Consider the following 11,472-nt stretch of genomic DNA (forward strand, 5'->3'; position numbering starts at 1 on the left):
CCCCTCTTTGTGGGTGCAGCGTATGCTGACAGAGGATTTTCCAACAGCATAGTAACTGTACTTCCGCAAACAATGTGAGCTGTGCTGCCAGAAGCACTCTTCTGTGGGTCTGGCTGTGCTTACGGGGGTGGTTTTATCGTGCCCCTGACTGATAAAACTATGCTGAGAAAACTTCGTAGTGTGGGCCTGGCTGATGACAAGTAGTTTGCACATAGTTCTGTTCTCCCATAGTAAAATACCCTCTTCTTTCAGTTCAGACAAAGCCTTATAAAATCCCTCACACAAGAACTCACCATATTCTCCTCTCTGCACTTCAGAAACCATCCCAGCTAGGGCCCTTTGGCTAGAGTTAAATGCCTAGAAATGCAGCTAATTGAGGGGAAAATCTGGCTGGGCATTTATTTTTTTCCCCATGAAAAATATTGACAAAAGTGAAAGATTTTTATCTGGATTTGTCAGGTTTCTGTTAAAAAGGAGATGCCCAGTTTTCTCTCGATCGATTGATTGACACTGAAAACCAGAAGGTTTTGGTTTTTTTAAACCAAAAAGTGTCGCTTACTGAAAACTGGAAAATGTTCAGAATTTTTGTTTGTTTTTCAATGAAAACCTGATTTTTTTCAACTAAAATGGACATTTTTTTTCATAAAAATTTTCTGTTAGTTAAAAAGTCATTTTTTGCTAGAGTAAAAAAATTAACACAATTGGGCAAAAATTCTTTCAAAGTCACAACAGATTGCAGAAGAGAACAATACAATCCTGGAGAACTATACCATGTGACCATAGATTCTGGGGAGATGGAAGGAGATAGCTTTAATACCCTAATAGATAACCATGTGACCTTACAGAAGAGGATGAGATGAGAAATATAGAAAGACCCCAGGATGTCAATCCAAATGCATTACTGAATAACGGATGGACAGCCCATTCGTGAGATTGCTATTGCAATATGGACGCTTATACTGTCATTGTATAGCAATGAGACATGGCAGGGGGGAGCCTGTTGCCCTAGAATTATATGCCTTGGGTGCGTTATAGGGCAGGAGACTGAAAGCTAAATGCCTTCAACAACCCAAACTGTGTGATTGCAAGATCTAAATACACACCCTGTAGGGGGTTATTGTGGTGATTCAATGAAAGGGAGCTCTAAAAGAGAGATCACTTTGTATTGCTTTCCTGTTAGATTGCTTTTGTTAGGCTTGCAAATGCAAATGTGCAATGCTACCAACACAGGTGCAAAGATGTGGTCTGTAAACCCACATGACATGTACAATGTTAGCACTTCCGTAACACTGTTGTCTTTAAAAATTAAAGCTAATTTGGACGGGTGTGAAAATATGCTAATAATCCCCTGAAGAGTCTAGGGTTGAAAGCATTGGCTGGGAAGTCAGGGGATCTGGGATCTATTAGTGGCTCTGAGGTTGAGTTCCTGGGCACATTTCTTAATTTCTCTGGGCCTGATTTTTCTCCCCTTCCTTGCTCTTCATCATGGAGTCAATAACATCATTAACACCCGTGCACAGTGGGTGTGAAATGCTACCAATCAATCAAATGGTAGTTTTTGGTCTTATTTTGAAAAGGCGTAAATGATGGTTTGGAATGTAGCTACTTGGATACCATGGTGTCAGGCTTAGTAAAAAAACAGAAATATCCAGGTTAATGGTGAATCGGGCCCTCTTTTTTTGTTTCCATATCCATAAAACTAAGATGAAAGTAGTGATCACCATGAAAAGTCAGCATTTGGTAATGAATAGCAGGAAGGTATCACAGGAGGAAACTGCAGGGTCTCTCATATCCCTCAGTAAATAACTCTTCCATAGCACTTTTCTTCTGTAGATCTTAAAGTACTTTACAAATGAAAGTAAGTATCATTCTCCCTACTTTGCAGATGGGGAAACTGAGGCATAGAGAGAGGAACTGACTTGCCCAACGTCATATAGCTGGGCCATAGCAGAGTGAGAATAGAACCCAGGAGTCCTGAATCCCTGACCACACTGCCTCCCCTGCAGGCTAACTGTTTGCAATGTTGATTTTCTGATGGCAGCCACCAGACCTACCCTACAGAATGCCTGTCTGTTAATTTGGATTTTGAGATCTGTGCCTGTCCTTTCACTCTAGGCTCAAGTGAATTCATGTGCAAACATTACAAGAGTCAGCAGTAAACACACACTGAACTCTCTACTTCCAAGATGAATGTATTAGGATTAATAAAATCCACACATACACGTCGGGTTGGGTTCTTTCCCATACACACCCATTTAATCAGGCATCTCCCGAAAGGCTAAATGTATTAGTGGCTGTAGAGATTTTTCAGATCTTCAGGGGAAAAGCATTGGAGTCATTGGTTGTTATCCCTTTCCATTATGCTCATCTCCTCTGCACCCCATTGTGGCACCCATCTTAGACAAAACAGAATAGAGCCTGAATTACATTGTAATACGTGGGGCTTGAGTCTTTCCTGCCCCCTACCGCAATTGGCTAATGCCCTGTAGTACAACAGATGATTAACCTTATTTTATCCTCCATAGCTGCAGATATTTTTATTGCTAGTAAACCCATCCAGCTCCTTTCCAACTATCCAAATCCTTTGCTGGCCATGCCTTCTTTCAAAATGTCCATTTTATAAATCACTTTGATTAGGTTTATGTTGCTGTCTGTTATATTTATACCACTCAAGTTAGGTTTTAGATTGCTTCCATTATACCTATATATTGCTTTCATTATATTTATGGTCCTTGTGTTGCATTTGCATTGCTTTCCTTAGATGGATATCATTTTGGCTGGATATACAGTATATTACTTTTTGTTAGATTTATACCTTGTAATTAGATTTATGTCCCTTCTGACTCCATGTTGCTTCACTTCGATTTATAGTAGCTCTTCTATTAGGCTTTTCTTGCTTGGAATAGATTTATATCCATTTTTGTTAAATGTATATTGCTTCAGTTAACATTGATATCCCATTAGTTAGTCTTTGGTCATTTCCAGTTAGAGACTTCTAGGCCCATTCCAGCAAATACCCAGGCCTAGTTTTCCATTGATCTCCAGAGAGTTTACTCCAGTGTAACTCTACTGATTTCAGCAGAGTCATTCCAGATTTACACCAGCATAAATGAGAATAGGACCAGATCTTCCAGGCACAAGGTCTCCCACTGGGTGCTCAGATACCATGGTGATGAGTGCAATACTATTAGACTTTCCCATATTTCTCATGTCCCCATTTTGTGTTGTGTCTAGATCTAAAGGTACGTGCTGGGCAGTGCATAAAATGAACTTTATCTCAGGTGATGCTTCAGGCTGGAAGCTCAGCAGATGTAAATAGCAGGCGTATAGCTTCATTGAAGTCATCAGAGCTACATCAGTGAACACCAGTTGAAGACCTGGCTTGACATATCCTGTCCCTCCACAGTTATGTGAGACAAAGAAATAAAACAGAAGGGATACAAAACCCTCATGCTTCAGGGCATACGGCAACCTCTGACTGACAAAGGTCAGCAGGAAACTTCCCCTAAGAGCTGGTATTTCATACGTTCACTACAGGATATCTTGTACCTTCTTCTGAAGCCTCTGGTGTCAGTCACTGTTGGAGACTCATTGGTCTGATCTGGAACAGCTGTTCCTAGACCTTTTTGGTGACATCCAGTTTTATTTCTAGCTCCTGTGAGATTTGCATCATATGGAGTTACATTTCCTCCAAAACTTTCTGTACACGGTGGATTTCAGCCATTAGCACCCAGCTGCTGGGTTAGACGCCCCAGTTCAGAACCCTGTTGTAGACATGCTAAAAGCCACAGTTCGCACCAAGGCTTCTTGCCCCTGCTTGAAACTGGGATAAGCTGCACCACTACAATTTGTGGCATATCCTGTTTACATTAGGGGTTTGCACCCCTGCAGCTGCACCAAGCCTGAAACTGAAGCAAACCTGCAGTGTCAACAAGACTTCCATTGCCTGTAAACTGCAAATACTGTTATGAGAATGCAGGATGTTTAAACAAATAATCTCGCAGTCCCAACATCACAGGCAGCCCTAAGGTTTTTACTCTGCTTGGCACCAGCACCGTTGCTGTAGATTCAGAGGACTGGTATATCTTTTACGAAGACTGTCCTGTTTCTGAGGACATTGGCACTTGTGTTTTGAACGGGGCTGTTTTTCACCAAGGTAACTCAGTGTTTGTTTGGAGCGTGGGAGTATTTGCTATCAAACCAACAGACACACATTTGGGCTAAGGAGGGAGAAAGACACAGATTTCACCTGCCTAGACTTCTGACCCTCTCCCCACACACTCTACCCTTCCCTCCCCTGCACACCCCCCACCGGGTCTTTGAAGCATGCAGCCATGGGGGAGGTGGGCGGGCGGCAGTTCCACTCTCACAGAAAGACTGTTGTTTGATAGTCAGATCCAGATGTGAAAGGAGGAGTGAGTTGCCTGAGTGGAACAGAAGCAGACTGGGGGAGGGGGAGAGAGAGAGAGAGTCTGAATCTCCTGTTTAAACCAGTGCAGAACCACTGAAACCAGTAGAGTTGCCCAGGTGTAACTGATCTGAATTTGTCCCACTAAGGGGCAAGTTACGTTCAGTCCCCTCCCAAAAAATGGAAGTTACACCAGAAAAGCATCTAGGCCTAAGTTCTCATCATGAGCAAAGGGAAAGGGACATGCTCTTGTTTTCTGTTCTGTGCAGGAAAAGGAACGTATCCATTTCTCAGTGACACGCTTGTGCAAGGTCACTGAAATTGGTGAGTGTAGTTTGGCCTGAAGTGGTTGAAGACTTCCAAAGAGGAGGCAGGAGCTATGGCCAAGGTTGAAATGCTTATTCACTACGCTTCCTTTCAAAAGCAGCCCTTACACACACCAGGCATCCTGACTCATGGGAATGGTCTCCATAGCCCTAGAGGAATTTTGCAAACATTTCCCACTGTTGCTAAGCCCAGTTCAGCTGCACTGGTGTTAGCAGCACTGGGAGCCCTAGTCTAGATGGGCCCCTGGGGTTCTCAGCAATATACTGTGCAATCTTGTTCAGAGCATGCCTTTTCTGCTTGGTTCATCACACCCCACAGCACAGCAAAAACAGGACTCCTAATTTTGATCACACTGGTGGGGATGAACCAGCTATTTGTACTTCTCACATCAGCAAGGGTTGCAGAGCTGGACCTTAAAAATGGCCAGAGTTTAAACAAGTGTCTAGGGTCTGCTTTTACTCCCACTGAAGTCAAACTCAGTAGCTGTTAAATTCCAGTGTGTCTCTCAGATCCTTAGCCAGTGTAAATCAGCAGGGCTTCATTGACTTGAATGGCACTACAGCAACTTACTCCAGCTGCAGATCTGACTGCAATGGGATCAGGATTATGCCCTGGAACAATTTTGTCCTGTCCAACGTGTGAGACTGCAACTTCTGAAAACAAACAGCTTTTGCACAAGCTTAGCTCAATGTCTCAATTCACCTGTGTTTAGTCAGAACCTCAGAATCACTGTCAGAGACTCTGTACCTGAGACCTCTGGCTACGGAAGCTTAAGCACCCAGCTAGTCGTCTAACCCACTGCTCCCAGAAAGCGTTCGTTTAATTGCTTCTGCTCTATTATGCCTCTCAACTTTTTGATTCCCTGGTACACAGAGTAGGTTGGTAGAAAGGTCAGAGATGCAAAGAACTGGGCACTGCTTTGAGCCAGGAAAACATTTTGAAAATACCATTCAGGGAACCTTGTAAGTGATGTTTAAGCAAATTGGGGGCGGGGAAAAAAGATTCTAAAGGAACAGTGAATTTATTTTTATTAATGAAAAGTAACTTGAACTCTGCTTCCTTCCATAACAGGATTTGAACTGACTGCCAGATCTGCACACTCTACGTGGGATTTGCAAATCAAGCTGTGTTCGTGTCACCTCTGCCACCATCACCAGTAATAACTAGGACTTCACTTGAAGTGGCCCAAAGTCAGAGAGAAGCCAGCTAGCCCTCCCGTCACTCTGTCGGCTCCGCAGTGCTGCTAACCATAGCAAGAACCTGATAGATTTGTCTGCAGATGTAACTCAGAAATATGGAAGGGACCGGATCCTGTTCTCAGTCACACATTTGTGTAAGTTTGGATTCACACCAGTGTATGAGGTCAGAACCTGGCCCTGAGTGTGCTAGTGGAATAAGCCATTTTGGTTTGTTTTTTTTCATAGACCATACAGGTAGCTTTGTAAAATGGGTGCTAAGGGATGAGCAGTGCTTAATTTGTGCCAGGGCTTGCCAGGGCTGGCCCCTGGCACCTCTAGGCTTGGCAGTTCACAGCCCTGGCACCTCTGGGCTTGCCATGTCAGTTATGAAAGTAAAAAAATGACTTGAGCCCCAGCACTTCTTTCATTACAAATGAAGCATTGGGGATGATGGAGTAGATGCTTCAGGGCAATACTACTAAAATAGAGAATTCTTCACCTTCCAGTCTCTGGTTCAACTTCAGTCCAGCTCATTAGTGTTTGGTGACCAATATGGACTGAATTTGGTGGCCTTCTGCTCCCAGGCATCCGTCCATGAGAATGGGCCCTTCACTTGGGTTCTATAGAGAGTTCCCTCCTCACCTCTTCATTTTGTGGATGTACCAAGGACTCTGAGCCGCCAGGGCTGTCTAGCCAGCAGCTTTCAGCAACCCAAAGCACATGCTCAGTGAAGGAACCGGGCACGGCAGTTCTCCAGCAGAGTAGAATCCTGGGTTCCCTTCCCCTCATCTGTGTCCTCCTGCTCTAAATCTACTGTAGCTCAGTGCAGCTATTTAGGGAAAGTTCCGGAGGAAAAAGTGATCCCAAAGTCCGGGTGTCCTTGTGTGGCCACTCGCTGAACTCTCCTCAAATGGTGCAGGAGAAATAAACCCGATGAGCCCAGAGCAGGAGAGGAAAGTGCTTAGTCAACTTAAGGGCAAGGTGCCCAGAGAAGGAGGAGGAAGTGGGTGTTTAGAAATATCAGCTAAATGGATGAGCAATCAGGGCAGGACACAAGGACCGCATGCTGCATGATAGGATGTCTCCCATGTGTCTGACGAGCTCTTGTACCTCAGAGATTAAATGGCTTTTAGATGCTGCCTCCATTGGGTGAGGGGAGCATAGGAGCAAGGGGTGCACAGCAGAGGCTGCTCCCAAGGTATTAGACCTGAAGCAGACACAATAACCCCAAGAGCCCTGAGGAAGTCCAGGCCTGAGCAGCCCCCACGGTGCCCTCTCCAGGGGCACATGATGCAGTCACACCCCTCAATGGAGGCCCAGCTCAGGTAGCCAGCATGAAGGTGAGTGGGATCATGACCCTGCTCTTTTCCCACTCCTCTCCTTAAGAGGAGTCTAGCACCATTGTCTGCAGTCCACTCCCCCAGTCTTTGCGTCTTCCTGTTCATTTATAGACCATCTCGGCCTAAGCCTCGTACACTGTGTCACTAGCTGATAGGTGCTAGGAAACAGCCATATGCAGCTGCTTACGGTTCTTTTCTCCCTCGGAGCAAAGGCTAGGTTACTGGTGTGTATTTGAGCATGTGAAGACCAGTAAATCAAATCTATAGAATAAAGCAAAAGCTGGTGGTATTTGTGCCCTGTGTCTCCTAGGAGAGCAGCTCTCATCAGTGCCCTCATTATAACCTCCTTGCCTTGAAATGTGCTGTTTCCCTGCTCTCCAGAACAACCATCGGAAGGGAAAAAGCCCTCCGTTGTTGTCTGGTGACATGGAACTGGGCTCTTTCCTTGCTCTTTCACTTCCATTCGGGGTAGTGATGAACCTGCTAACCTGGGTACAACCGAAAGCCTGGCTTCAAAATGGAGCCTCCCTGGAGATCCAAGCCAAGATTCAAGGGTCAATGGTTCCCCAGCACTCAGTGTGATTGCATGGGCGTGACCGGGACTGAGAGCAGACATAAAGAAGTGCAGTGGCATTGGCAGATGCCTCTGTTCACACCCAATTCCAAAGGTCAGCCACTATTTCAGATTGTGTTTGGAAGTTGGAGAACCTGTAGAGGTGTGATCTATGCCAGTTAGTCCCTCCTTAGTAAGTGAAGGAGTTCACCCTTCTGCAGAGGGCCAGCATGAGAACTGTGCACACTCAAGCTCTGTTTTGAATGAAACTTCATTGTTGCATAGACCTGAGGCTGGCTCTCTGCACGGGAGCGACTTTCATCCAGACAGCCTAGGCTTCCTAGCTGCTGTATTGCTGCTGCATGCAATTCCCAATCCACATGGCTCGTGCTACTGGACTAGTGGGTAGCACTCTGGATTGGGACTCGGGAGACCTGGATTCTTCTCTTAGCTTTGCCACAGACCTCCTGGGTAATCTTGGGCACGTCACTTATGCTCTCTGTTCCTCAGCTTCCCCATCATCAGATGGGGATAATGATTCTGACCGCCTTTGTAAAGTGCTTTGAAATCTCTGAAGAGCTCTATAGAAGAGCTAGGTGGTGGTGTTTCTTCTTGTTTGTTTGTTTATTTAACTCATGGGGGGGGAGAATATACATAGAGCCACTAAAAGAAAAGTGATTCAGAGATGGATATTTAACTGTCTGCTGAGACCCAAAATGGGGACCAGACCCCTCAGTGAAGGACATAATAGATTTAAAATGCTGGGAGATCATTTCTTGGACCTAAGTAGTGTTTTCTCATAACCTTGAGTAGTGTGATCCAGCATTTTGGAGGCAAATAAGCTGATAGCTGTAAGGGCAAGGGACGGCAGGTGCGTGAAAGATGATGGCCTGGCCATGAAAGAGAGACATGGGGCAAACCCCCTGCAGCACTAGAGCCCGTTCACACAGGACCAGCCCATTTTCTAGTTGCCTGTCTGCAGCCGAGTTGCTGCGGTGAACCACTCCTTGCAGTTATGATAATGAGAGATACGGACTGTTACGCAAATGAGAGTGGCTGGGTAGGACTGTTAAAGGGCTTGTCTACCTTGCCTCAGGAAAGTTAAGATTAATCAATTTAAGGTGTGAAATTAATGTCTATAAATTCAAGTGCATAAAATCCCCACCTGGACACACTCACTCAGGAGCAAAGTGGGCTTTAGTTTGCTGTGACTTCTGAAGTAGGCAGCAGAAAACTTTTCTGCACTACACAGCTTTTTGATAGCCTTGTGACTGTCTCCACAGAGCAGGAATCTTCACAGGGACCTTTTCTTAGAATAAGCAACTCAGTCACCACAAAGAGCCTCACTCTGACGGTTGCCTAGTTTGTGGTTACTTCTGTCTTTGAAAAGACTTTGGTTTTATGATCACTGTGGGAACCCACCGTGTCTTACTGTGCGTGAATAGGAAGCGATGGCTATCCCTTCTATCGATGGATGGGATAAACGTCAGACTCCAGTGGTTTCTGGAATACTGATTGATCACTTACTTCAAGATGAGATTAAAAGAGAGCGAAAAGGCCTGATTCTGATCTCTCATAAACCAGTGTAAATCAGAGAAACTCCTGTTTTCCTGTGGGGGAAAGGGCACCATTTGGAGCATGGACTGGGTAAAAGATTGGCTTTGGCAGCCTGAGAATGGGAGAGGAACAGTAACTTACAAGCTCTGTGCTGCTTGATTGCTTATTTCTTGGGCCTTTATTTGTGTTTGTCTCATCTATTTAAGCTCTTCAAGGTAGGGCCAAATTTTTTTTGTGTTTGTACAGCACCCAGCACAATGGGGCCATGATCCCTCATTGGGTTCCTACATGCTACTGGAATGCAGTTTAAGACCTATATATTTTTACAAATCTAATGTTAGGAAATTAATGTTGGGAAGTCAAGCGTTCAAAAGTTAGGAAATGCCAGAATTAAGGTTGCCTGTGCACCCTTAATGCAGCTCCCTTGTGTATATGCATCATAATGGCCCCTTTCATTACATGATCACGTGCTACCTTTTCAGAAATTCTATCATTACTGACCCTCACTTTTACTTGTCAGCAAGGTTTGGACCGTTAGATCCATGTTGTAGACATCTACCACTTGAACTAACAGAGTAAATGGTAGCAGTAGTAGGCTGTCATCCTCTGAGGGCTATCTTCGTCTCATTGACTGCAAGGAGACTACAGTAAGGCAAAACAGGATCTTTACTCTGGAGTTTTGTTCCGGTCTGAGATTTAAACCTCCCATTTCTAGCTATAGCTCCCTGCCTTCTGTTTGGAATGTTGTTCATCTGAGTTTAGGCCCTGATCCTGCAGTCAGATCCTCCTGGAAATCAATGGGGCTCTGCATGGGCTCAAAAGTCTGCCCATCTGGAATCGATTGAAAAACTGAGTGTAACCGAGTGCCAAATTGAAGGCTTACGCTGTAACCAATTCAGGGCATGAGTCCATGGGAGATTCAAAAGCAATGTGCAGGCTTGTGGGTTACACATTCTGGTAAGTGGGAGTGAACGTAAGAAAGGGACTCTAGAGAAAATCTATATTGGTATAAGATGCACACTGCAGGGGCCAGAATATATGAAATTTGTATCAGCACAGACCTCTGAATTTGGTGCCGTGTCTATAGTAAGGGTTAGCGTGTTCAGTACATCATAGTAATTTTGTCAATTTACAACTGCACTTTTAGAAATAACTTTTTTTTTCTCGGTTTCTCTGCTGGATTTGTTTTTAACTGCAGCTTCTCAATAGCATTCATTTCAGAATTAAAGGGGGAACCAATTTCTGGCTGCAAGGAAGAAAAGAAACTTGCAGGATGGACCCTGATTTGAGAACAAGGGGAAATTTTCCCAGTCAGTGTAAATCATCATGACACCAGCATGAAGCCAGATGACAGGGTGAGTTGGGGGTGTTTGGAGCAGATACTAATTAGGAAAGAACAGTTCCACGAAGCTACTTTATTCTCTTTCCCTTCCAGCCTCCCCCCCCCCCCCTGCTCCACTTTGGCTGCATGAGCAGCTTGGGATCCCAGCTGGGGAGCAGCTGTGGGCTTGCACTGGCCCTTTAAAGGCGAAGGTGCACTGTCTCTTTAAGCCAGGTCTCTTGTGGGTTGTGTTCAGTGAAGGAAGTGACGGGGGGAGATTGAATGAAAAGAGAAAAACAGAATCAAAGAGTCCCAAGTAAGGGACAGAGGGAGCTGGGGCAGGGCTGCTGTGGGAGAGGGAAAAGACAGGCTGGACATGGTGGGGTAGCAGGGTACGAGGAGGAGAGGTGGTTGCCAAGGATCTGGGCACCAGCCAGCCACTCCACCGGAGCACTGGGAGGTGTAAAGTGCAAGCAGCAGCCCATGTGCTGTCCAGAGTCCAGGGAGAGAGGCGGAGAGGGGTAAGCGGAGAGGGCTCCGGGGGTGGAGGAGGAGGAGGCAGAGGGTGACACGCGGGGAGCTCCCAGACTCGGGGGCTCTCTTAGCTCCGCCAAACTTTCAGGCAAAGTTTGGGAACTTCGTGGGGAGGGTTGTCTCGGGAGCCGCTGGCGGGGGGCGGGGGTGAGCTCGGGGTGAGGGGTGCCGGGCTGGGGGAGCTCAGGCGGAGAGAGGGGGTGTCGGTGGGGGGACAATCTAGGGGGCCGGGCGGGGGCAGGGGGTGCTCAGCC

At 45.8% G+C, this 11,472-nt stretch overlaps 1 long non-coding RNA gene across 2 annotated transcripts in view; it reads left to right on the forward strand.

Annotated features, from left to right (window-relative positions):
- LOC120375667 overlaps positions 1-11,351 on the forward strand; it is a 65,677-nt gene extending 54,326 nt beyond the window's left edge. Inside the window, exons 3-4 of one of the 2 annotated variants that reach the window (XR_005586677.1) lie at positions 5,807-6,068; positions 10,562-11,351. This is a non-coding gene — a long non-coding RNA (uncharacterized LOC120375667). The remainder of the gene's footprint in view (positions 1-5,806; positions 6,069-10,561) is intronic. The other variant, XR_005586676.1, reaches the window with a different exon arrangement.
- The last annotated feature ends 121 nt before the right edge of the window (positions 11,352-11,472 follow it).

This window comes from Mauremys reevesii, linkage group 12 (genome assembly GCF_016161935.1).
Source record: "Mauremys reevesii isolate NIE-2019 linkage group 12, ASM1616193v1, whole genome shotgun sequence".
In the NCBI taxonomy this organism is placed as follows: domain Eukaryota; kingdom Metazoa; phylum Chordata; order Testudines; family Geoemydidae; genus Mauremys; species Mauremys reevesii.